Source organism: Siphateles boraxobius, unplaced genomic scaffold (assembly GCF_051911475.1).
Source record: "Siphateles boraxobius isolate OS27281-9 unplaced genomic scaffold, OSU_SipBor_1 269, whole genome shotgun sequence".
Taxonomy (NCBI): Eukaryota; Metazoa; Chordata; class Actinopteri; order Cypriniformes; family Leuciscidae; genus Siphateles; species Siphateles boraxobius.
The window spans coordinates 204,651-230,808 of NW_027508886.1; the positions used below are offsets into that span (position 1 = coordinate 204,651).

At 45.2% G+C, this 26,158-nt stretch overlaps 12 non-coding genes across 12 annotated transcripts; all 12 read right to left on the minus strand.

Moving 5' to 3' along the window:
- Positions 1–6,391: 6,391 nt before the first annotated feature.
- On the minus strand, positions 6,392–6,463 carry trnaq-uug (transfer RNA glutamine (anticodon UUG)). The gene has a single exon. It is a non-coding gene; the product is annotated as a tRNA-Gln (tRNA).
- Positions 6,464–6,687: 224 nt separating this feature from the next.
- On the minus strand, positions 6,688–6,761 carry trnai-aau (transfer RNA isoleucine (anticodon AAU)). The gene has a single exon. It is a non-coding gene; the product is annotated as a tRNA-Ile (tRNA).
- Positions 6,762–6,849: 88 nt separating this feature from the next.
- On the minus strand, positions 6,850–6,921 carry trnap-cgg (transfer RNA proline (anticodon CGG)). The gene has a single exon. It is a non-coding gene; the product is annotated as a tRNA-Pro (tRNA).
- Positions 6,922–9,679: 2,758 nt separating this feature from the next.
- Positions 9,680–9,751, minus strand: trnaq-uug (transfer RNA glutamine (anticodon UUG)). Its single transcript has one exon. It is a non-coding gene; the product is annotated as a tRNA-Gln (tRNA).
- Positions 9,752–9,841: 90 nt separating this feature from the next.
- trnaf-gaa (transfer RNA phenylalanine (anticodon GAA)) lies at positions 9,842–9,914 on the minus strand. Its single transcript has one exon. It is a non-coding gene; the product is annotated as a tRNA-Phe (tRNA).
- A 451-nt stretch (positions 9,915–10,365) lies between these two features.
- On the minus strand, positions 10,366–10,438 carry trnaf-gaa (transfer RNA phenylalanine (anticodon GAA)). Its single transcript has one exon. It is a non-coding gene; the product is annotated as a tRNA-Phe (tRNA).
- Positions 10,439–10,531: 93 nt separating this feature from the next.
- Positions 10,532–10,605, minus strand: trnai-aau (transfer RNA isoleucine (anticodon AAU)). The gene has a single exon. It is a non-coding gene; the product is annotated as a tRNA-Ile (tRNA).
- An 88-nt stretch (positions 10,606–10,693) lies between these two features.
- On the minus strand, positions 10,694–10,765 carry trnap-agg (transfer RNA proline (anticodon AGG)). The gene has a single exon. It is a non-coding gene; the product is annotated as a tRNA-Pro (tRNA).
- Positions 10,766–13,628: 2,863 nt separating this feature from the next.
- On the minus strand, positions 13,629–13,700 carry trnaq-cug (transfer RNA glutamine (anticodon CUG)). Its single transcript has one exon. It is a non-coding gene; the product is annotated as a tRNA-Gln (tRNA).
- A 240-nt stretch (positions 13,701–13,940) lies between these two features.
- Positions 13,941–14,012, minus strand: trnaq-uug (transfer RNA glutamine (anticodon UUG)). The gene has a single exon. It is a non-coding gene; the product is annotated as a tRNA-Gln (tRNA).
- Positions 14,013–14,102: 90 nt separating this feature from the next.
- On the minus strand, positions 14,103–14,175 carry trnaf-gaa (transfer RNA phenylalanine (anticodon GAA)). Its single transcript has one exon. It is a non-coding gene; the product is annotated as a tRNA-Phe (tRNA).
- A 255-nt stretch (positions 14,176–14,430) lies between these two features.
- trnap-agg (transfer RNA proline (anticodon AGG)) lies at positions 14,431–14,502 on the minus strand. Its single transcript has one exon. It is a non-coding gene; the product is annotated as a tRNA-Pro (tRNA).
- Positions 14,503–26,158: the final 11,656 nt, after the last annotated feature.

Sequence of the window (26,158 nt, forward strand, 5' to 3'; positions counted from 1 at the left end):
AATGGGCTCGTAATCGCAAAACCTAAAAATCCTTTTTTGTGGTCATTGGAAATCACGCTGCAGGACCTGCACACGAATAATGAGAAGCTTACTTACAGGAGCCTGGTCTGCAACACTGGACCCAGTTGATGTTGCAGGAGCAGAGGCAGCACTTGGCTGGACAGAAGGCTGTGGAGGAGACTGCAGAGGAGGCTGATAAGGGTGCAGAGGAGGAGACTGCAGAGGGGCTGGGCAGGGCGCAGAGGAGGAGACTGCAGAGGACAGTAGCACGAGCCGCGGCAGGAGCAGGGCCTCTCGAGCCTGCAGTGGCAGGAGCGTAAAAAAACAACAAAATTATCTTATTGTTTTAGACTTTCACTGCATGACTTTCTCAGCTCTGCTGGACAGCTACTGCGATTACAAGGTTTACTGCAAAGCATGTATGATTAGTAGAGAGATGACATGATCATGAAAAGATGGAAGGAAGCAGTGAAAATCATCCTGTTTTTCATCCAAGCACCATTAGAAGAAATACAAGAAGAAAAAAAGATGGGATCAGCCAAGTGTGAAGCGAAGCAGACCAAACACTACAACAGCCACTTATTCCAAGGGGAGTGTGAGATGACAAGAATGAGCTTTAGTCAGTGATTACGATAAAAAATGAAATAAAACCTTTTACATACACCTTTAAATTATCTTTTTTCCTATCTTTTTTCCACCTGAGAAGTGCCATTCCTCTGTGTTGTGAAATAAAATAATATGTCATTTAAAAAATACTGTTTTGTTTTATTTGTAATTGTTTGTAAAATATTGTTTAAGATTTACATACCTTGAGGAAGTTGTTCCTCAGCTTGCGAGGCTACAGTTGCCATCTCCAGGTCATCTTCCTCCTCAAAAAAATCCGTAGCAGCAGAGTCTGTAAAATAACATAAAACACTAAGCACATGTCACCAACACACTTGTATGCGTTAAGTGATACTCACCACATGTAAAGAGCTGTCTCCGGGCTGCGGACTCAGACGCAGGATGTACACGTGGTCCTGCAGCTGTTGAACACGTATTTTCGTTAGACATATATACTGCATAATATATAATGTAATGATTTTAAAGCTTGCAAATCACTTACAGGGTTTGGCTGGAGACAAAATCTTCTGTGCCAGCTGTGAAGCAAATAAATGCTTCCCCTGCGCCAACAGGGCCTTCACATTGGTCGCCAGCAGTTGCCTGTTCTTAGTGGCAGTAGGTGGAGGAGGAACAGACACAGTGGCAGTGGGCACAGCAGCAGTGAGGACAGATGCAGTGGGCACAGTGGTGGTGGGCACGTGGGCTGGAGCCTGCCTCTTCAGCACGTATGCTTTGAAAAGGGCCATATTGGTGTTAGGCCTGGCCTTTGCCTTCTTCAGGTAGGTGATGAGAGCCTGGGCCTCCTTGCTTGGGTCCTCATACACCTCCTTCATTGACCTACCCTTAAAATCCCCAAACTCCACCATCAGACATCCAGAGTCTCCTGTCCTCTGGGCCTCCTGCAGCATGGCCTGTTTTATATGATACACCTCCACAGCCTCGCCTACCTCCCTGATCTGCAAGGTGTATCTGAGGAACAGGTGTTTGTTGTCCGACAGCGGGTTGTCCCTCTCCTCCTCCCCCAAAATGCTGCTGACCAGATAGCAGGCATACCCCAGTGAGTTCTCCAGCAGCCACAGGAACCTCTGACCCTGGTGTTTCCCAAACTGGATCTTGCAGTGAGCCAGAACCAGGAACTGGTCTCCAGGATTCCCTCCATTCTGCCTCACAAAGGCAGTGGCCTCAGCCAGGACCTCCTCCTTACACCTGGCCTTCCCTGCCAACACGATCTTCCTCCTATTGGCCTCCTCAGTTGGCCCCATAAGGAGTCGACCCTCAGAGGTTCTTCGTAAAACCGGGTATGCATACATAATCTGAAAGGACACAGGCATAAACAGAACGTTACATAGCTGTCATATTCCAACTGAAAGTATTTTACTACAGAATTTCTTTTTAATGTAATTAATTATTATAATATTATAATAATTAATGATTATTATTATTATGAGCATAAGCATTATTGTTTTTATACAACTGTGAATCACTTTGAATTGCCTTGTGTACAAATTGTAAATAGTGTGATGAACTAATTAATAAGAAAATAAATAACACTTCTTGGTACAATCTTGCTGGTATCATGCCATGCTTAACTCTCTGGGGTCGAGAAACGCGCCGGCGCGTTTTGCTGTTTTTTTTCCACATAGCAGCAACATAGACTTAAAATACTCCGTCATTTTTGGTCATATAAATAAAATCAACACATGATTATAAACTATAGAGGGTCTTCTTTTTTTTGTGTACACTCACATTAACATCAAAACCGTGTGCTTTTGTAAAATGAAGAAAATAAACAGGGTGTGCTTTCTGCCTCTCTGTCTCCGTTAAAAAAAATTCTGGTGCACGTCTCTAAACTTAAACAAAGCTCAGCGAATACTATTCACACAAGCACGAGCAATATATCTTTATTATCATTTAAGTTTGTACTTTTAAAATATCTAATTCAAAACTAAAATAAATATTCTCTGTTTATGTAATCTATTAAAAAAGAGAGAGGTGTCAGCCGATCTCATTATCGTTCTCTTAGCTCATTATTCTGCTAATCTGACACGCCCACGGAGAGCGCGTGTGGTATTCAAACGCAAATGATCTGAAGCAACACATGCAAAGTGTCAACGCCCCTCATAAACGCGATGACACAACAAATGTAATCATCAGATTAATGTACCCTATTTCTTCTTGCGAGGCTGTGTGAGGAATAATCCTGGGACATTTACCTCAGAACATGTACTGTTTTTTTTTCATTTCGAGGAGCAACGGATCCATCTGATAAGTAAGTTTTTTTTTATTATTGTTCTAATCGCGATATCATAGTGTATGTAAACCGCAAAAAGACTGTTTAAATATGAATCGCGTCTGTGTGTGAATGAATGAACTGAACAGTTTTTACCAAACCCTATTGCTATACTGAGATGAGTGAAAATCGACTGAAATATGTTGAAATAACGTTAAAATGTCTTTGTATTAGCAACGTATTAAACTGCAAATTAATATGTATGCCCTAATATAGGCTCATAAAAACAAAAAACGACATGCCTATGTTACAGACGAAATATGAAAGACAACATTTCGTCGACTAGTTTTGGATAGATTATTAACTGTTTACTGTAAACTAGACTACTGCCACATTGAATAAGCTTTTGTTCACCAATTTCTGCTCAAATGTTATATATTAGGCTATGTTTGTTTTGTCAGAAATAAAGTCATCAACTAGGATGCTATTATAGTCTTTGTTCCAATGTAGGCTTTATTCAAACTAATGAATCCTTAACTTTGAAATATGTATGATAAAATGTATACTTTAGTTTTTACAAAGAAATATGAAATATCCATCTGAGAAGTAAGTTTTTTTATTAGTGTTCTAATTGCGATATCATAGTGTATGTAAACTGCAAAAAGACTGTTTAAATATGAATCGCGTCTGTGTGTGAATGAATGAACTGAACAGTTTTTACCAAACCCTATTGCTATACTGAGATGAGTGAAAATCGACTGAAATATGTTGAAATAACGTTAAAATGTCTTTGTATTAGCAACATATTAAACTGCAAATTAATATTTATATGCCCTAATATAGGCTATCATAAAAACAACAAACGATATGCCTATGTTACAGAAGAAATATGAAAGACAACATTTCGTTGACTAGTTTTTGGATAGATTATTAACTGTTTACTGTAGCCTAAACTATAGACTACTGCCACATTGAATAAGCTTTTGTTCACCAATTTCTGCTCAAATGTTAAATATATTAGGCTATGTTTGTTTTGTCAAAAATAAAGTCATCAACTAGGATGCTATTATAGTGTTTGTTCCAATGTAGGCTTTATTCAAACTAATGAATCCTTAACTTTGAAATATGTATGATAAAATGTATACTTTAGTTTTTACAAAGAAATATTACACTTGAAATATTGTTATTTTAATTGTTGCTGTAATTGTAACCTTTTTAATAAAATAGCAAATAATATATTTACAAGGTAGATGTAAACAAAATCTTAAAAGGTCAATATAAGCCTTCTCTTCAAATTATTTGTATTGTGTTTTATTAGTGACAAATTTGGGGAGAGGATACATATCCAAAACTTTCTGAAAATACAGTATGAGAATTAACTACACAATTACTAGAAATGTTCACCTTGGATATTATACAATTTGCAAGCAAAAATACAAGTGGAAAAATACTATTTTTTTATAGATTTTTCCAACTGTGAACCAATTTTGTAGTATATATACACATTTCTTTTCTTGTGTCCTTGTATTCTTTCTTGTGGCTCAGTGACACACCTGTGAAAAGCTCATTATGCAGGCTCATTAAGCAGGTCTTTTGTCTTCACAGGTGTGAATCAGACCATTATACATGAGTCACGCCCATTTCGCATATTGCCTTTCCAAACAAAAAGTGTTTTACTAAATTTAAATCAATGTGTTGTTTTATGTGAATGATTTGGAAGGATGATTTTCAGATCATTTTGAAGCAAAAATCCTAGGCGAGAACATCCATTAGTCAAAAGTCTTGTGGACACATATTTAGTATGTGTTTTGTGGCCTTATTTCAGAGATTTTAAGTTTTAGTTTTTTCAATAACCATGCATAAACAATATTCTCTCAAAAATACAAACATGTACATACATCTTGCTAACATATTATGGTAGCCCTGTTTGTGCTATATAGAGTGAATTTACACCTTTGCCATTAACATGTTTATAAATAACTGAAAAAGCACAAATGTTAGAGCATGTCAGAACACCTCCAGGACCCCAAAAACACATAGGACCCCAGAGGGTTAAATCGTTTTGTTTTGTTTAGCTTTTGTGGCAGAGATTACTAAGAAACACCAAATATAACATAAAGGCGTTTATGACAATTCATAATAATATGATCATCAAACAGATCTAAAACTTAAAATGGTATATCAAATCGTTTTGGTATATCTTTTATATCATAGTTGAGAATCATTTGTTGAAACAAAAAAACACTTGTTTTTGCCTATTCATGTCTTTTTAAATATGTATAACATAGTATTTAAAAAGATAACATAAATATGTATACTGGTGTATAACATAGTATAGTATAACATATATGAATTAAACTTTTTTTTAAAGGTTTTAGTAAAAATCTTCTTGTGCTCAAAATAATGTAATGAATGACAAAAATGAGGATGGAGGAATCGAATGAAAGCTTTTTTATACATTGGAATACTTGATCACTCGAGCGTCACTTCATAGCGTCATCAGCAGCGCTCAAAGGATCTGCCCTCATGTTGTTGCAGTTTGTTTATTTAAGAAATTCATAATAAATAATAATAAAGCAAGATACCCTGTTGAAATATGTGTAATGTGTGGTTTATATAAACTGCAATGGTAAAGTATACTTTAAAACAGATTGTGACCGATGTGAAGGGGGAGGAGAATGTATACGTGCGTCACGTTTAGTCAATAAAACACTTCCGCATAGGATACACCTGTGTATCCTCGCTCATGACTCCTCTGAAAGCCTCCTCACTCCTCGATCCTCGCCTCCTCGCGGTGCAATTAGAGAATGGAGATGTCCTTCAAGATGGCTGAGCTCGATCGGTTTCCGGGTCAAAGGATGGAGGACAGAGGAACGAGGAGACGAGGAGGGATATTGAGAAGCACCCTATGTTTCCCCAATTCCGACTCGGTTTGAGAGTGCCAATTTCACCGCCACGTCAGCAGTTGCGCATCACCTCTGTTTTTTCCCTCCCTTCCGCGAAGAACCTAAAAAATGTTCTACCGAGATTTGAACTCGGATCGCTGGATTCAAAGCCCAGAGTGCTAACCATTACACCATGGAACCAACACACCCTCCCAGCTGTCTGTCTGAGAGGCAGATAGCGATGAGGCTAGGTGGAATCAGGTAGCCTAAAGGAGGCGGGCGTGGTTCCTCTGCCGAAACCCGAGATTGAACCAGGGACCTTTAGATCTTCAGTCTAACACTCTCCCAACTGAGCTATTTCAGCCAGGTACTTGTGCTGTTTAGCCTGGCAAATGAAGGTCCCACCGAGATTTGAATTCGGATCACTGGATTCAGAGCCCAGAGTGCTAACTCTTACACCATGGAACCTCGGCGTGTGTCAACTTTTCCCATGAGGTGCAGAGATTTAAGTCATTCAGTCCAGAAGCGCGATAGCAAGGAGCAAAAGAAGCCTTTGTCTTTTAAGCCCATGTTTCCCCAATTCCGACTCGGTTTGAGAGTGCCAATTTCACCGCCACGTCAGCAGTTGCGCATCACCTCTGTTTTTCCCCTCCCTTCCACAAAGATCCTAAAAAGGTTCCACCGAGATTTGAACTCGGATCACTGGATTCAAAGCCCAGAGTGCTAACCATTACACCATGGAACCAAAACACCCTGCTAACTGGCTGTCTGAGAGGTGGAATATGGTAGACTAATAGAGGCGGAGGTTGTTCCTCTGCCAAAACCCGGGACCTTTAAATCTTCAGTCTAACGCTTTCCCAACTGAGCTATTTCGGCCAGGTACTTGTGTGGTTTAGCCAGCATGGATGTATGGGAGACCGCCCGTCATTTTCGAGAAGAGCAGAACGAAGGTCACAGAGAGAAAATGAGTGGCCCGTACGGGGATCGAACCCGCGACCTTGGCGTTATTAGCACCACGCTCTAACCAACTGAGCTAACCGGCCTCTCTCTGGCACATTTTATCCCCAATTGCTCAGAAATATCCTGGTTGCCCTAATCAGGCTGAAGAGATTAAAAGCAAAGCCTAATAATAGGCTCGTCCGGGATTTGAACCCGGGACCTCTCGCACCCGGAGCGAGAATCATACCCCTAGACCAACGAGCCGAAACATACATCCTCCGTGCTGCTGTCGGGCCGCAAACATTTCAGCTTCCATGGCTTAAAGCGCAATTTTCTTATTAAATCAACAATTAAAAGGTAGCCGGTGCAAAGTTTCCAGCACAGAGGAAATGGGGCCTCTTTTTTTGTGGTCATTGGAAATCACGCTGCAGGACCTGCACACGAATAATGAGAAGCTTACTTACAGGAGCCTGGTCCGCAACACTGGACCCAGTTGATGTTGCAGGAGCAGAGGCAGCACTTGGCTGGACAGAAGGCTGTGGAGGAGACTGCAGAGGAGGCTGAGCAGGGCGCAGAGGAGGAGACTGCAGAGGAGGCTGGGCAGGGCGCAGAGGAGGAGACTGCAGAGGAGGCTGGGCAGGGTGCACAGGAGGAGACTGCAGAGGAGGCTGGGCAGGGTGCAGATGAGGAGACTGCAGAGGAGGCTGGGCAGGGCGCTGCAGTCCTGTGGGTGGCTGTAGTGAGGATAGTCCTGGTGCAAAAGGACAGGGGTTGAAAGCCTTGCTGGAAAGATGGGAGTTGCTCTTTCCAGTGGACAGGAAGCTCTGCAGGCGACTGGGACACCTGGCCAGGGGTCCACAATGCTGGAGGAGCAGGATAAGGGGCAGGAGCAGGGGCAGTAGCACGAGCCGGGGCAAGAGCAGGGCCTCTCGAGCCTGCAGTGGCTGGAGAAAAAAGAAAAAACTTACCCACTTACAGGGTTTGGCTGGAGACAAAATCTTTTGTGCCAGCTGTGAAGCAAATAAATGCTTCCCCCGCGCCAACAGGGCCTTCACATTGGTCGCCAGCAGTGGGCTGTTCTTAGTGGCAGTAGGTGGAGGAGGAACAGACACAGTGGCAGTGGGCACAGCAGCAGTGAGGACAGATGCAGTGGGCACAGTGGCGGTGGGCACGTGGGCTGGAGCCTGCCTCTTCAGCACGTATGCTTTGAAAAGGGCCATATTGGTGTTAGGCCCGGCCTTTACCTTCTTCAGGTAGGTGATGAGAGCCTGGGCCTCCTTGCTTGGGTCCTCATACACCTCCTTTATTGACCTACCCTTAAAATCCCCAAACTCCACCATCAGACACCAAGAGTCTCCTGTCCTCTGGGCCTCCTGCAGCATGGCCTGTTTTTTTCTGATACACCTCTACAGCCTCGCCTACCTCCCTGATCTGCGAGGTGTATCTGAGGAACAGGTGTTTGTTGTCCGACAGCGGGTTGTCCCTCTCCTCCTCCCCCAAAATGCTGCTGACCAGATAGCAGGCATACCAAAGTGAGTTCTTCAGCAGCCACAGGAACCTCTGACCCTGGTGTTTCCCAAACTGGATCTTGCAGTGAGCCAGAACCAGGAACTGGTCTCCAGGATTCCCTCCATTCTGCCTCACAAAGGCAGTGGCCTCAGCCAGGACCTCCTCTTTACACCTGGCCCTCCCTGCCAACACGATCTTCCTCCTATTGGCCTCCTCAGTTGGCCCCATAAGGAGTCGACCCTCAGAGGTTCTTCGTAAAACCGGGTATGCATACATAATCTGAAAGGACACAGGCATAAACAGAACGTTACATAGCTGTCATATTCCAACTGAAAGTATTTTACTACAGCATTTTTTTTATGTAATTAATTATTATAATATTATAATAATTAATGATTATTATTATTATGAGCATAAGCATTATTGTTTTTTATACAACTGTGAATCACTTTGAATTGCCTTGTGTACAAATTGTAAATAGTGTGATGAACTAATTAATAAGAAAATAAATAACACTTCTTGGTACAATCTTGCTGGTATCATTTCATGCTTAAATCGTTTTGTTTTGTTTAGCTTTTGTGGCAGAGATTACTAAGAAACACCAAATATAACATAAAGGCGTTTATGACAATTCATAATAATATGATCATCAAACAGATCTAAAACTTAAAATGGTATATCAAATCGTTTTGGTATATCTTTTATAACATAGTTGAGAATCATTTGTTGAAACAAAAAAACACTTGTTTTTGCCTATTCATGTCTTTTTAAATATGTATAACATAGTATTTAAAAAGATAACATAAATATGTATACTGGTGTATAACATAGTATAGTATAACATATATGAATTAAACTTTTTTTTTTAAAGGTTTTAGTAAAAATCTTCTTGTGCTCAAAATAATGTAATGAATGACAAAAATGAGGATGGAGGAATCGAATGAAAGCTTTTTTATACATTGGAATACTTGATCACTCGAGCGTCACTTCATAGCGTCATCAGCAGCGCTCAAAGGATCTGCCCTCATGTTGTTGCAGTTTGTTTATTTAAGAAATTCATAATAAATAATAATAAAGCAAGATACCCTGTTGAAATATATGTAATGTGTGGTTTATATAAACTGCAAAGGTAAAGTATACTTTAAAACAGATTGTGACCGATGTGAAGGGGGAGGAGAATGTATACGTGCGTCACGTTTAGTCAATAAAACAATTCCGCATAGGATACACCTGTGTATCCTCGCTCATGAATCCTCTGAAAGCCTCCTCACTCCTCGATCCTCGCCTCCTCGCGGTGCAATTAGAGAATTGAGATGTCCTTCAAGATGGCTGAGCTCGATCGGTTTCCGGGTCATAGGATGGAGGACAGAGGAACGAGGAGACGAGGAGGGATATTGAGAAGCACCCTATGTTTCCCCAATTCCGACTCGGTTTGAGAGTGCCAATTTCACCGCCACGTCAGCAGTTGCGCATCACCTCTGTTTTTTCCCTCCCTTCCGCGAAGAACCTAAAAAGGTTCTACCGAGATTTGAACTCGGATCGCTGGATTCAAAGCCCAGAGTGCTAACCATTACACCATGGAACCAACACACCCTCCCAGCTGTCTGTCTGAGAGGCAGATAGCGATGAGGCTTGGTGGAATCAGGTAGCCTAAAGGAGGCGGGAGTGGTTCCTCTGCCGAAACCCGAGATTGAACCAGGGACCTTTAGATCTTCAGTCTAACACTCTCCCAACTGAGCTATTTCGGCCAGGTACTTGTGCTGTTTAGCCTGGCAAATGAAGGTTCCACCGAGATTTGAATTCGGATCACTGGATTCAGAGCCCAGAGTGCGAACCCTTACACCATGGAACCTCGGCGTGTGTCAACTTTTCCCATGTGGTGCAGAGATGTAAGTCATTCAGTCCAGAAGCGCGATAGCAAGGAGCAAAAGAAGCCTTTGCTTTTTAAGCCCATGTTTCCCCAATTCCGACTCGGTTTGAGAGTGCCAATTTCACCGCCACGTCAGCAGTTGCGCATCACCTCTGTTTTTCCCCTCCCTTCCGCAAAGATCCTAAAAAGGTTCCACAGAGATTTTAACTCGAATCGCTGGATTCAAAGCCCAGAGTGCTAACTATTACACCATGGAACCAAAACACCCTGCTAACTGGCTGTCTGAGAGGTGGAATCAGGTAGACTAAAAGAGGCGGAGGTTGTTCCTCTGCCGAAACCCGGGATTGAACCAGGGACCTTTAAATCTTCAGTCTAACGCTCTCCCAACTGAGCTATTTCGGCCAGGTACTTATGTGGTTTAGCCAGCATGGATGTATGGGAGACCGCCCGTCATTTTCGAGAAGAGCAGAGCGATGGTCACAGAGAGAAAATCAGTGGCCCGTACGGGGATCGAACCCGCGACCTTGGCGTTATTAGCACCACGCTCTAACCAACTGAGCTAACCGGCCTCTCTCTGGCACATTTTATCCCCAATTGCTCAGAGATATCCTGGTTGCCCTAATCAGGCTGAAGAGATTAACAGCAAAGCCTAATTATGGGCTCGTCCGGGATTTGAACCCGGGACCTCTCGCACCCTAAGCGAGAATCATACCCCTAGACCAACGAGCCAAAATATACATCCTCCCTGCTGCTGTCGGGCCGCAAACATTTCAGCTTCCATGGCTTAAAGCGCAATTTTTTGATTAAATCAACAATTAAAAGGTAGCCAGTGCAAAGTTTCCAGCACAGAGGAAATGGGGCCTCTTTTTTTGTGGTCATTGGAAATCACGCTGCAGGACCTGCACAAGAATAATGAGAAGCTTACTTATAGGAGCCTGGTCTGCAACACTGGACCCAGTTGATGTTGCAGGAGCAGAGGCAGCACTTGGCTGGACAGAAGGCTGTGGAGGAGACTGCAGAGGAGGCTGAGCAGGGCGCAGAGGAGGAGACTGCAGAGGAGGCTGGGCAGGGCGCAGAGGAGGAGACTGCAGAGGAGGCTGGGCAGGGCGCAGAGGAGGAGACTGCAGAGGAGGCTGGGCAGGGTGCAGAGGAGGAGACTGCAGAGGAGGCTGGGCAGGGCGCTGCAGTCCTGTGGGTGGCTGTAGTGAGGATGGTCTTGGTGCAGAGGGACAGGGGTTGAAAGCCTTGCTGGAAAGATGGGAGTTGCTCTTTCCAGTGGACAGGAAGCTCTGCAGGCGACTGGGACACCTGGCCAGGGGTCCACAATGCTGGAGGAGCAGGATAAGGGGCAGGAGAAGGGGCAGTAGCACGAGCCGGGGCAGGAGCAGGGCCTCTCGAGCCTGCAGTGGCTGGAGAAAAAAGAAAAAACTTACCCACTTACAGGGTTTGGCTGGAGACAAAATCTTTTGTGCCAGCTGTGAAGCAAATAAATGCTTCCCCCGCGCCAACAGGGCCTTCACATTGGTCGCCAGCAGTGGGCTGTTCTTAGTGGCAGTAGGTGGAGGAGGAACAGACACAGTGGCAGTGGGCACAGCAGCAGTGAGGACAGATGCAGTGGGCACAGTGGCGGTGGGCACGTGGGCTGGAGCCTGCCTCTTCAGCACGTATGCTTTGAAAAGGGCCATATTGGTGTTAGGCCCGGCCTTTGCCTTCTTCAGGTAGGTGATGAGAGCCTGGGCCTCCTTGCTTGGGTCCTCATACACCTCCTTTATTGACCTACCCTTAAAATCCCCAAACTCCACCATCAGACACCAAGAGTCTCCTGTCCTGTGGGCATCCTGCAGCATGGCCTGTTTTTTTCTGATACACCTCTACAGCCTCGCCTACCTCCCTGATCTGCGAGGTGTATCTGAGGAACAGGTGTTTGTTGTCCGACAGCGGGTTGTCCCTCTCCTCCTCCCCCAAAATGCTGCTGACCAGATAGCAGGCATACCACAGTGAGTTCTTCAGCAGCCACAGGAACCTCTGACCCTGGTGTTTCCCAAACTGGATCTTGCAGTGAGCCAGAACCAGGAACTGGTCTCCAGGATTCCCTCCATTCTGCCTCACAAAGGCAGTGGCCTCAGCCAAGACCTCCTCTTTACACCTGGCCCTCCCTGCCAACACGATCTTCCTCCTATTGGCCTCCTCAGTTGGCCCCATAAGGAGTCGACCCTCAGAGGTTCTTCGTAAAACCGGGTATGCATACATAATCTGAAAGGACACAGGCATAAACAGAACGTTACATAGCTGTCATATTCCAACTGAAAGTATTTTACTACAGCATTTTTTTTATGTAATTAATTATTATAATATTATAATAATTAATGATTATTATTATTATGAGCATAAGCATTATTGTTTTTTATACAACTGTGAATCACTTTGAATTGCCTTGTGTACAAATTGTAAATAGTGTGATGAACTAATTAATAAGAAAATAAATAACACTTCTTGGTACAATCTTGCTGGTATCATGCCATGCTTAAATCGTTTTGTTTTGTTTAGCTTTTGTGGCAGAGATTACTAAGAAACACCAAATATAACATAAAGGCGTTTATGACAATTCATAATAATATGATCATCAAACAGATCTAAAACTTAAAATGGTATATCAAATCGTTTTGGTATATCTTTTATAACATAGTTGAGAATCATTTGTTGAAACAAAAAAACACTTGTTTTTGCCTATTCATGTCTTTTTAAATATGTATAACATAGTATTTAAAAAGATAACATAAATATGTATACTGGTGTATAACATAGTATAGTATAACATATATGAATTAAACTTTTTTTTTAAAAGGTTTTAGTAAAAATCTTCCTGTGCTCAAAATAATGTAATGAATGACACAAAAAATACTAAATTAACAACAACAAAAAAATGGTTTAAGGAGGATATAGCTTAATTAGCGGTCGGCTAATTATCTTGACAGTAGTGACATGTTTTTAACTGTATATCATGGTAAAGTTGCAGGTTCACATGTACAGAAGAAAACGTGTGCTATTACACGCTAGCTGGCTTTATTGCCATGTTTAATTGTCTAAAAACAAACACTGTTTATGAATAAATAATGATCGATTATAGAGTCGTGAAGAATAGACTTACCTGTTGCAAAGATTGCAAAGATGACGATAATAACAGCGGTCGCCGATTGGTCAAAAGTAAGCCACAGGAGCAGAGCCAGGAGAGAAACGCGATTGGTCAAAAGTAAGCCACAGGAGAGAAAGGCGATTGGTCAAAAGTAAGCCACAGGAGAGAAACACGATTGGTCAAAAGTAAGCCACAGGAGAGAACGCGATTGGTCAAAGGTAAGCCACAGCAGAGAAACACAATTGGCTCACGTGGGCTTACTTTGGGCTTACTTTGGCTCAATCGGTAGGAAGCAGTAGGCGCAAGCGAGAGGTAGTGGGATCGATGCCTGCATTCTCCAGTGCTGTCCATCCTTTTTACGCCCCACTTCAAGGGGCACTACCTAGATGAGCTCTTGCGGCTCAGTGCTGCCGAAAAAGTTTTTTCGAACGAGGTACTGCACACATTCCTGGCAAAAGCAGGTCCCACCGAAATTTGAACTCGGATCGCTGGATTCAGAGCCCAGAGTGCTAACCATTACACCATGGAACCTTGGCGTGTGTCAACTTTTCCCATGAGCAGCAGAGATTTAAGTCATTGAGTCCAGAAGCACGATAGCAAGGATTTAAGTCATTGAGTCCAGAAGCACGACAGCAAGGAGCAAATTAAGCCTTTGCTTTTTAAGCTATGTTTCCCCAATTCCGACTCGGTTTGAGAGTGCCAATTTCACCGCCACGTCAGCAGTTGCGCATCACCTCTGTTTTTTCCCTCCCTTCCGCAAAGAACCTAAAAAGGTTCCACCGAGATTTGAACTCGGATTTCTGGATTCAAAGCCCAGAGTGCTAATCATTACACCATGGAACCAACACACTCTGCTAGCTGGCTGTCTGAGAGGCAGATAGCGATGAGGCTAGGTGGAATCAGGTAGACTAAAAGAGGCGGACGTGGTTCCTCTGCCGAAACCCGGTATTGAACCAGGGACCTTTAGATCTTCAGTCTAACGCTCTCCCAACTGAGCCATTTCGGACAGATACTTGCATGGTTTAGCAAGCAGGCATGTCTGGGAGACCGCCCGTCATTTTCGAGAAGAGCAGAGCGAAGGTCCCAGAGAGAAAATGAGTGGCCCGTACGGGGATGAAACCCGCGACCTTGGCGTTACTAGCACCACGCTCTAAGCAACTTAGCTAACCGGCCTCTCTCTGGCACATTTTATCCCCAATTTCTCACAAATATCCTGGTTGCCCTAATCAGGCTGAAGAGATTAAAAGCAAAGCCTAATAATGGGCTCGTCTGGGATTTGAACCCGGGACCTCTCGCACCCTAAGCGAGAATCATACCCCTAGACCAACGAGCCAAAACATACATCCTCCCTGCTGCTGCCGGGCCGCAAACATTTCAGCTTCCATGGCTTAAAGCGCAATTTTTTGATTAAATCTACTATTAAAAGGTAGCCAGTGCAAAGTTTCCAGCACAGAGGAAATGCGGCCTCTTTTTTTGTGGTCATTGGAAATCACGCTGCAGGACCTGCACACGAATAATGAGAAGCTTACTTACAGGAGCCTGGTCTGCAACACTGGACCCAGTTGATGTTGCAGGAGCAGAGGCAGCACTTGGCTGGACAGAAGGCTGTGGAGGAGACTGCAGAGGAGGCTGAGCAGGGCGCAGAGGAGGAGACTGCAGAGGGGCTGGGCAGGGCGCAGAGGAGGAGACTGCAGAGGAGGCTGGGCAGGCCGCAGAGGAGGAGACTGCAGAGGAGGCTGGGCAGGGCGCAGAGGAGGAGACTGCAGAGGAGGCTGGGCAGGGCGCTGCAGTCCTGTGGGTGGCTGTAGTGAGGATGGTCCTGGTGCAGAGGGACAGGGGTTGAAGGCCTTGCTGGAAAGATTGGAGTTGCTCTTTCCAGTGGACAGGAAGCTCTGCAGGCGACTGGGACACCTGGCCAGGGGTCCACAATGCTGGAGGAGCAGGAAAAGGGGCAGGAGCAGGGGCAGTAGCACGAGCCGGGGCAGGAGCAGGGCCTCTCGAGCCTGCAGTGGCTGGAGAAAAAAGAAAAAACTTACCCCGGACCTCTCGCACCCTAAGCGAGAATCATACCCCTATACCAATGAGCCGAAACATACATCCTCCCTGCTGCTGCCGAGCCGCAAACATTCCAGCTTGCATGGCTTAAAGCGCAATTTTTTTATTAAATCTACAATTAAAAGGTAGCCAGTGCAAAGTTTCCAGCACAGAGGAAATGCGGCCTCTTTTGTTGTGGTCATTGGAAATCACGCTGCAGCACTTGCATACGAATAATGAGAAGCTTACTTACAGGAGCCTGGTCTGCAACACTGGACCCAGTTGATGTTGCAGGAGCAGAGGCAGCACTTGGCTGGACAGAAGGCTGTGGAGGAGACTGCAGAGGAGGCTGAACAGGGCGCAGAGGAGGAGACTGCAGAGGAGGCTGGGCAGGGCGCAGAGGAGGAGACTGCAGAGGAGGCTGGGCAGGGCGCAGAGGAGGAGACTGCAGAGGAGGCTGGGCAGGGCGCAGAGGAGGAGACTGCAGAGGAGGCTGGGCAGGGCGCTGCAGTCCTGTGGGTGGCTGTAGTGAGGATGGTCCTGGTGCAGAGGGACAGGGGTTGAAGGCCTTGCTGGAAAGATGGGAGTTGCTCTTTCCAGTGGACAGGAAGCTCTGCAGGCGACTGGGACACCTGGCCAGGGGTCCACATTGCTGGAGGAGCAGGACAAGGGGCAGGAGCAGGGGCAGTAGCACGAGCCGGGGCAGGAGCAGGGCCTCTCGAGCCTGCAGTGGCTGGAGCGTAAAAAAACACAACAAAATTATCTTATTGTTTTAGACTTTCACTGCATGACTTTCTCAGCTCTGCTGGACAGCTACTGCGATTACAAGGTTTACTGCAAAGCATGTATGATTAGTAGAGAGATGACATGATGATTAAAAGATGGAAGGAAGCAGTGAAAATCATCCTGTTTTTCATCCAAGCACCATTAGAAGAAATACAAGAAGAAAAAAAGATGGGATCAGCCAAGTGTGAAGCGAAGCAGACCAAACACTACAACAGCCACTTATTCCAAGGGGAGTGGGGGAAGTGTGAGATGACAAGAATGAGCTTTAGTCAGTGATTACGATAAAACATTAAATAAAACCTTTTACATACACCTTTAAATTATCTTTTTTCCTTTGAGGATGTTCACTCAAAGAGTGAATGTAGATTGACACCTGAGAAGTGCCATTCCTCTGTGTTGTGAAATAAAATAATATGTCATTTAAAAAATACTGTTTTGTTTTATTTGTAATTGTTTGTAAAATATTGTTTAAGATTTACATACCTTGAGGAAGTTGTTCCTCAGCTTGCGAGGCTACAGTTGCCATCTCCAGGTCATCTTCCTCCTCAAAAAAATCCGTAGCAGCAGAGTCTGTAAAATAACATAAAACACTAAGCACATGTCACCAACACACTTGTATGCGTTAAGTGATACTCACCACATGTAAAGAGCTGTCTCCGGACTGCGGACTCAGACGCAGGTGGTACACGTGGTCCTGTAGCTGTTGAACACGTATTTTCGTTAGACATATATACTGCATAATATATACTGTAATGATTTTAAAGCTTGCAAATCACTTACAGGGTTTGGCTGGAGACAAAATCTTTTGTGCCAGCTGTGAAGCAGATAAATGCTTCCCCCACGCCAACAGGGCCTTCACATTGGTCGCCAGCAGTGGCCTGTTCTTAGTGGCAGTAGGTGGAGGAGGAACAGACACAGTGGCAGTGGGCACAGCAGCAGTGAGGACAGATGCAGTGGGCACAGTGGTGGTGGGCACGTGGGCTGGAGCCTGCCTCTAAAGGCACGTATGCTTTGAAAAGGGCCATATTGGTGTTAGGCCCGGCCTTTGCCTTCTTCAGGTAGGTGATGATAATAGCCTGGGCCTCCTTGCTTGGGTCCTCATACACCTCCTTCATTGACCTACCCCTAAAATCCCCAAACTCCACCATCAGACATCCAGAGTCTCCTGTCCTCTGGGCCTCCTGCAGCATGGCCTGTTTTATATGACACACCTCCACAGCCTCGCCTACCTCCCTGATCTTCGAGGTGTATCTGAGGAACAGGTGTTTGTTGTCAGACAGCGGGTTGTCCCTCTCCTCCTCCCCCAAAATGCTGCTGACCAGATAGCAGGCATACCCCAGTGAGTTCTCCAGCAGCCACAGGAACCTCTGACCCTGGTGTTTCCCAAACTGGATCTTGCAGTGAGCCAGAACCAGGAACTGGTCTCCAGGATTCCCTCCATTCTGCCTCACAAAGGCAGTGGCCTCAGCCAGGACCTCCTCCTTACACCTGGCCCTCCCTGCCAACACGATCTTCCTCCTATTGGCCTCCTCAGTTGGCCCCATAAGGAGTCGACCCTCAGAGGTTCTTCGTAAAACCGGGTATGCATACATAATCTGAAAGGACACAGGCATAAACAGAACGTTACATAGCTGTCATATTCCAACTGAAAGTATTTTACTACAGCATTTCTTTTTTATGTAATTAATTATTATAATATTATAATAATTAATGATTATTATTATTATGCGCATAAGCATTATTGTTTTTACACAACTGTGAATCACTTTGAATTGCCTTGTGTACAAATTGTAAATAGTGTGATGAACTTTTTAATAAGAAAATCAATAACACTTCTTGGTACAATCTTGCTGGTATCATGCCATGCTTAAATCGTTTTGTTTTGTTTAGCTTTTGTGGCAGAGATTACTAAGAAACACCAAATATAACATAAAGGCGTTTATGACAATTCATAATAATATGATCATCAAACAGATCTAAAACTTAAAATGGTATATCAAATCGTTTTGGTATATCTTTTATAACATAGTTGAGAATCATTTGTTGAAACAAAAAAACACTTGTTTTTGTCAGGAATCAATCAGATTCATTCCCATCCACCACTCAAAGGTCACTCTCCCCGGAATATTAACCAGTCACACCTGTTCACAATCAGTCACCTCGTTACCCAGCCCTATAAAACACTCACGCACACCCCAGTCATTGTCAAGCCTCCAACAGGAGAAGACCGTTACCCACGATTTCCCGAAGTTTCCAAGTCTGCCAACGAAGATCCATCACGTAACTATACTCACCCCTGAATATACTCACCTTTGTCTCCCTGTCTTGCTGTCTCCAGTATTCCAGTCTGGTTCCCTGTTTCCCGAGTCCTGCCATTTGAATCCAAGTGCTCCACGTGTCCACCGAGATCTCCCTGTTCCTCCCTGGATCTGAAACAGAAAAGTATTCGTATCACTGGACATTGTCTACCCACGTCCAACTCTCTGAAGAAGGGTCTGCTCACCTGGGATCCTCTGCACGACGTGATCGTCAACGCACATGAACTTTGTCTCTGCACATATATCACTGTAAATAAACTCACGTTTGCTTTCACTTACCTCCGCCTCTGTGCCTGTATCCTGACAGAAGGCTTGACCAGAACAGAAAAGTTAAACAGCGCGATGGAAGCTACCCGCCATGGTGATAACCCTGTACAGTCTACAGCCACTGTTCAAAATTCCGGTCAGTCTACGCTCAGCACTTCCGCAGACTCCACTTCTTCGATGATATGCTTCGCTAACCAAGCATCACGTCCAGCGCCATTCTCCGGACGGGTGGAGGATTGCAACGGGTTCCTGCTTCAGTGTTCGCTTGCTCTGGAACAGCAAAATCAGTTATATCCCACAGAAAGATCGAAAATCGCTTTTATCATCCAACAGTTATCCGGGGCTGCTTTGAGATGGGCTGAAACCATGTGGTTACAGGAGTCCACTACAACCTCATCGGTACAAGGGTTTGTAAACCATTTTAAAGAAGTTTTCGGACGACCAGTTGATGATTCTTCCACCAGTGACAAACTACTGCAACTATACCAAGGTCGAAGATCGGTTTCTGAGTATTCGTTGGAATTTCGCACTTTAGCCTCTGCAAGTGGGTGGAACGAGAAGGCGCTCATTTCTGTTTACTGACGTGGTCTGAATCCTGCTCTCCGTCTGCAAATGGCGATATATGATGACAGTCTGGGTGTTGAAAAATTTATCCAACAAGCTCTCCGTGTGCATCAACGATCTCAGGGCTGTTATCTAGAAAATCGCCGACCCACTAGTAATTCTCAGTATCCCACGGAAGCTCCGCCCGAAGCAGATGGAGAAAAGATGCAATTGGATACTTACCGACTGTCCCCAGCGGAACGTGCCCGGCGCCGTGAACTCAGGTTATGTCTGTATTGTGGAATGGGAGGACACTTTCGTCAGTCATGTCCGACTCGACCCCCCAGAATGCTTGTGAGTTCTGTCTTTACGGCCGATTCGGTATCAGCCCCACTAACTATTTCAGTGATCTTAAAATCCACGACTTTCCATGTTTCTGCCACAGCCATAGTGGACTCCGGGTCGGCAGGAAACTTCATTTCCGGAAGGCTCTGCCAAAAACTCCAGCTCGAGAAATCAGCCACCGCCAGACCATACTCCATCCATGCAGTGACGGGTGAAACCATAAATAAGGGGTATGTCACAGCTCAGATTAAACCCATCATCCTGGGTGTCGAAAATACACATCACGAACTTTTTGAACCTTTCATATTAGAGAACAGTCAGACTGATCTAATTCTGGGTCGCCCATGGCTTATTCGACATCAACCCAATATCAACTGGTCATCTGGTAAGATCCTGAACTGGGGGTGTAGGTGTGCATCCAGAACTGCCGAGTTGGCGACCACATCCATCGTTGATGCACCTAACATTGTCCCAGTAAACTCAACCTCCATCGAAAGCCCCACTGAGAGTCTGTCCGTTTCCATACCTACCTGTTATTCCTCGTTTGCAGATGTGTTCAATCCTGTCGAGGCTGCTAAATTACCCCCTCATCGAGCTTGGGATTGTGCGATCGACCTTGTTCCAGGAGAACCCATTCCTAAGGGACGAATCTACTCCCTGTCTATTCCCGAACAGAAAGCCATGCAACAGTACATTGAAGAGGCTCTGAAACAGGGGTATATCCGTTCCTCCACGTCACCTGCTGCTGCCAGCTTTTTCTTTGTTCCTAAGAAGGATGGCGGACTACGTCCTTGTATCGACTATCGAACCCTGAACAGAATAACCTTGAAGTTCAGCTATCCACTACCGTTGGTTCCTTCCTCACTGGAGCAGCTGCGTGAGGCCAAGATGTTCACTAAACTGGACTTGAGGAGCGCATATAACCTCATCCGAATTCGAGAAGGCGACGAATGGAAAACCGCGTTCATCACCCCTGCTGGCCACTACGAATATTTGGTTATGCCGTATGGACTGGTCAACGCTCCTTCCATCTTTCAAAGCTTTATGGACGAGGTACTCCGAGATTATCTGAACCGATTCGTAATAATCTACATCGATGACATTTTAATCTATTCCAAGGATCCAGTGGAACACCAACGACACGTCTCCTTAGTCCTCCAACGGCTACGTGAGTTCTCTTTGTTCCTAAAAGCAGAAAAATGCTCATTTCACCAAACTTCAGTCGAATTCCTAGGCTATCAACTCAGTGAAAGAGGAGTACAGATGGACGATCGCAAGACCAAGGCGATCACTTCCTGGCCAACCCCACAGACGGTAAAAGAATTGCAAAGATTCCTTGGCTTTGCCAACTTTTATCGGAGGTTCGTTCACCAGTACAGCCTGCTAACAGCTCCTCTAACGTCACTCCTAAAGGGAAAGCCAAAATCGCTGCTCTGGACTGAGGAAGCCGACCACGCATTCCAGTCTTTGAAAACCGCCTTCACCACTGCCCCTCTACTCCGACATCCTAATCCCGAAGAGATGTTCATCGTAGAAGTCGATGCCTCCACCACTGGAGTAGGAGCAGTGTTGTCTCAGTATTCCAATTTGTCACCCAAACCTATGCCATGTGCGTTCTTCTCCCACAAGTTGTCACCCGCCGAAGTAAACTATGATATCGGCAATCGGGAACTCCTGGCGGTAAAACTTGCGCTTGAAGAATGGCGACACTGGTTGGAGGGCGCCAAACACCCGTTCCTGGTTCTCACCGACCATAAGAACCTCCAGTATCTGAAAGAAGCAAAACGACTCAATCCACGCCAGGCTAGATGGGCGCTTTTCTTCACTCGATTTCACTTCCAGATCTCCTATCGTCCAGGCTCCAAGAACGTCCGAGCGGATGCTCTGTCTCGTCTCCATGCTCCTGAAACTCACCATGAAGAACCCGAGAACATCTTTCCAGAGAAAATCTTTGTCAATCCCATTCAGTGGGACTTAAACGAACAACTGATGGAATTGTCTCGAAACCAACCCAGTCCTACGGAATGCCCAGCTGGGAAAATCTACGTACCCGATGAATTCCGTATATCACTTATCTCCTCAGCGCACTCCTCCGTTGGTACGGGTCACCCAGGAGTCACCAAAACCTGCTCCATTCTCCAAAACTGCTACTGGTGGCCCAACATGCTCCGAGACGTCAAATCATTCATCAAGGGGTGCATCCTATGTGCAATGAACAAAAACCCTCGTCATTTGCCCGCAGGAAAACTCATGCCTCTGCCCGTTCCCCAAAGACCCTGGTCGCACATTGGGGTGGATTTTGTGACTGATCTTCCACCCTCCGAAGAGAACACCTGCATCCTGGTGGCCGTCGACCGCTTTTCGAAAGCGTGTAAGCTGATTCCCCTGAGAAACTTACCCACAGCATTTGCAACCGCAGAACTTTTAATGGAACATGTCTTCCAGAATTTCGGCCTCCCAGAGGACATTGTATCAGATAGGGGGCCTCAATTCATTTCAAAAGTTTGGCGAGCCTTCTTTGCACTGATGAATGTCACCGTAAGTCTCACTTCAGGGTATCACCCACAGGCTAATGGTCAGGCAGAACGAAAAATCCAGGATGTCAGCCGTTTCCTCCGAACTTTCTGCCATGCCAATCAGCACCTCTGGAGTCGTTACCTCGTGTGGGCAGAGTATGCCCAAAATTCCCTTAGACAAACCTCCACCAACCTGACTCCGTTCCAATGCATTCTGGGTTACCAACCTCCACTGTTCCCGTGGTCCGGGGAACCCTCAGAAGTCCCAGCAGTTAACGCCTGGTTCCGGGACAGTGAGAGAATATGGAACCAAGCTCACCATCACCTCCAACAAGCCATAAACCGTCACAGTCACTTTGCAGACACTCACCGAAGCAACACCCCCGAATACCAACCTGGACAATTGGTTTGGCTCTCAACAAAAGATATCCGTTTGAGACTACCCTGTCGCAAGTTAAGTCCAAGATACATTGGTCCGTTTCCCATAACAAGACAAATCAATCCAGTTACCTACCAGCTCCGTCTGCCAAGTCACTACCGCATCCACCCCTCATTCCATGTTTCCCTCCTGAAGCCCCATCACTCACCTGTTCCAGTCCCCTCTACAGATCTAGCACAAGATGAAAATCCTCCGGTACCCCCCATTGAAACAGAATCCATCTTCGCTGTAAGAGAGATCCTGGACTCCCGACGTCGGGGTGGTCTACTCGAGTATCTGGTTGACTGGGAAAATTATGGACCGGAAGAGAGGTGTTGGATACCTCGTAAGGACATCCTTGATCCCATGCTACTCACTGCCTTCCACGAACAACACCCTGACAAACCTGCTCCTCGACCTCGAGGTAGACCCCCACGACGTCGGGGTCCTAGGTCCGCTGGCGCGGACGCTGGAGGAGGGGGTAGTGTCAGGAGTCAATCAGATTCATTCCCATCCACCACTCAAAGGTCACTCTCCCCGGAATATTAACCAGTCACACCTGTTCACAATCAGTCACCTCGTTAGCCAGCCCTATAAAACACTCACGCACACCCCAGTCATTGTCAAGCCTCCAACAGGAGAAGACCGTTACCCACGATTTCCCGAAGTTTCCAAGTTTGCCAACGAAGATCCATCACGTAACTATACTCACCCCTGAATATACTCACCTTTGTCTCCCTGTCTTGCTGTCTCCAGTATTCCAGTCTGGTTCCCTGTTTCCCGAGTCCTGCCATTTGAATCCAAGTGCTCCACGTGTCCACCGAGATCTCCCTGTTCCTCCCTGGATCTGAAACAGAAAAGTATTCGTATCACTGGACATTGTCTACCCACATCCAACTCTCTGAAGAAGGGTCTGCTCACCTGGGATCCTCTGCACGACGTGATCGTCAACGCACATGAACTTTGTCTCTGCACATATATCACTGTAAATAAACTCACGTTTGCTTTCACTTACCTCCGCCTCTGTGCCTGTATCCTGACAGTTTTTGCCTATTCATGTCTTTTTAAATATGTATAACATAGTATTTAAAAAGATAACATAAATATGTATACTGGTGTATAACATAGTATAGTATAACATATATGAATTAAACTTTTTTTTTAAAGGTTTTAGTAAAAATCTTCTTGTGCTCAAAATAATGTAATGAATGACACAAAAAAATACTAAATTAACAACAACAAAAAAAATGGTTTAAGGAGGATATAGCTTAATTAGCGGTCGGCTAATTATCTTGACAGTAGTGGCATGTTTTTTACTGTATATCATGGTAAAGTTGCAGGTTCACATGTACAGAAGAAAACGTGTGCTATTACACGCTAGCTAGCTTTATTGGCATGTTTAATTGTCTAAAAACAAACACTGTTTATTAATAAATAATGATCGATTATACAGTCGTGAAGAATAGACTTACCTGTTGCAAAGATGACGATAATTACTACTGATGACGACTACTTCCTGCTCAGCTACTGTTCGGACGCTCTCGCTTACTGCTCCGCGCTTTGCTCTATCGCTTTTATATTTCTATATTTTATCTCCTTTTATCACCTAATTTTAACTTCAGCAAATCAGCACAGTGCTCAAACGCTTGGATTACTACAAAAAAAAAGCAGAATTATTTTATTCGACCAGCCTCCCACTGAAAGCTTACATTCCGGGGAAGAGAAAACACAACTGCCTACATTCATAAGGATAAGAAAATGCCTCCTCTGGAATCTACTTGCTGCTCCAACTGCCACAGACTTTTACAAAGGATTGCAATTCTTGAAACAAAGTTAATTGCGGGACCACCAAACCAGACGGAACACACAACAGAGTTTCGTCATGGACGTCCTCAGCATACAGCCGGTGAGTCCAATGAATCTAGTGCTTCTCGACCGGCCATACTGAGTGTAGAGAAACAAGCCGATCGTTTTACTAATCGATGGCACAAACAGGGTGCGAGACCCAAAGGCACTCGAGACATCAGATTGTCACGAGCATCACATATTACTGCAGTAGCATCCTCTACCCCAGATACGGCTCTGACAAGGACTGCAAACACTGGTCTCCTACCACCGCCTATACATCTTGAGAACAGATTTGAAGTATTAATGAATGAGGAATCCCCAAATTTGATGAATGTGATCGCACACAGACAGAATCAGCCAGTAGCTAACACTGATGCTAACTGGGGCTCAAGGTCGAGCAGACAGCGGCACTCAGCTCACAGTGCAGCCGAGCCCAGGACTCTGATAGTGGGCGACTCCGTAATCAGAAACATTAATAGCAGGGATACAACAACGTGCTGCCTTCCACAAGCAACAACTTCTGATGTAAACAGGGAACTTCAGAACATTCTGATGAAACATAAGACTGCAAATCGACTCATCATTCATGTGGGGAAGAATGATATTCATAAAGAGCAGTCGGAACTTCTTAAAAAGGATTTCAATGAACTTTTTGAAACACTTAAAAGACTGAAAGTTCAAACATTCATCAGTGGACCACTCCCAGCAAGAGGAACAAACAGGTTTTCACGGTTGCTTGGGCTTAATACATGGCTGCAAAAAACCTGCAATATAAAAGGAGTGAACTTTATTGACAACTTCAATCTTTTCTGGAGTCAGAGGCAACTGTTTCAACAGGATGGCCACCACCCAAACAAACTTGGTTCAAGAGTGCTAAAGGACAATATCTACTTCTCCCTCCGTCATCCTTCTGCAATGTGTGCCAATCCACTCAACCTGAATGGCACACACACACCTGGATACAGTATGAATGACCACAGGATTTCACTTCAGCACCTGCATGGACATGCGGTTGACACATCACACAAGGACAGTGATAACACCACTCAGCCACAACAACCTCTGCTCACGGACACAATCTCAGCTGAGCCCTGCCCACAGAGCTCACCACAGACAGTGACATACCAGCACTGCTCCAAGATACAGCACCCATAGACGACTTTCTGGAAAACAGCCAGGGAAACCAGGACAGCATATTACAGCCTCCAATAACACCAGAGCAAAAATCCCTCTCACCGGAAACATTATCACTCTCTCCAGCATCTCCACTTCTGTGCTTCTCAGAGAAAATGGAACAACTGGTGCATGCTGGAACTAGACTATCCCACTCTTTTGCTGCGAGCCCCCAGATACCAACCAAAAAACGCCAGGCCCCACAACCACCAAAGCCTGCGGGCCCAGCTCGCCCTCCCCCTCCCCCTCCTCCTCCTCCTCCCCCTCCTCCTGTGAGAGCTCTTCGGCCTCTGCCACAGTGCCAGGGCCCACACCCTCCTCCAGCGGCTCGAGGTGAACCAAAAACAACTGATACCAGCTCTCAGTGATATGTGTCGGGTCCCCGCTATGATAACAATAACTTTCTCAAATGTTTACAGAACAAGCGGGAACCCAGTGTGCCTGTATCTTTTTCTATTGCTGTTTGATTACATGATAGAAAGTCTAAGGCCTTCAAAAGCCGTACAGCAAACCCATCTAATCTGGTGCCTATTACACGACATACCAAGATTGCTGTGGGGACAAAAAGTAAGACTGTTAAGTTAGCACTTTTAAACATCCGCTCACTTAAAAATAAATCACTTTTAGTCAACGACTTAATAACCACATACAACCTGGATTTTATGTTGCTAAATGAAACTTGGCTAGAAGAAAGTTGCAGTGCAACAGTCCTCAATGAAACAGCCCCTCCTAACTTTACTT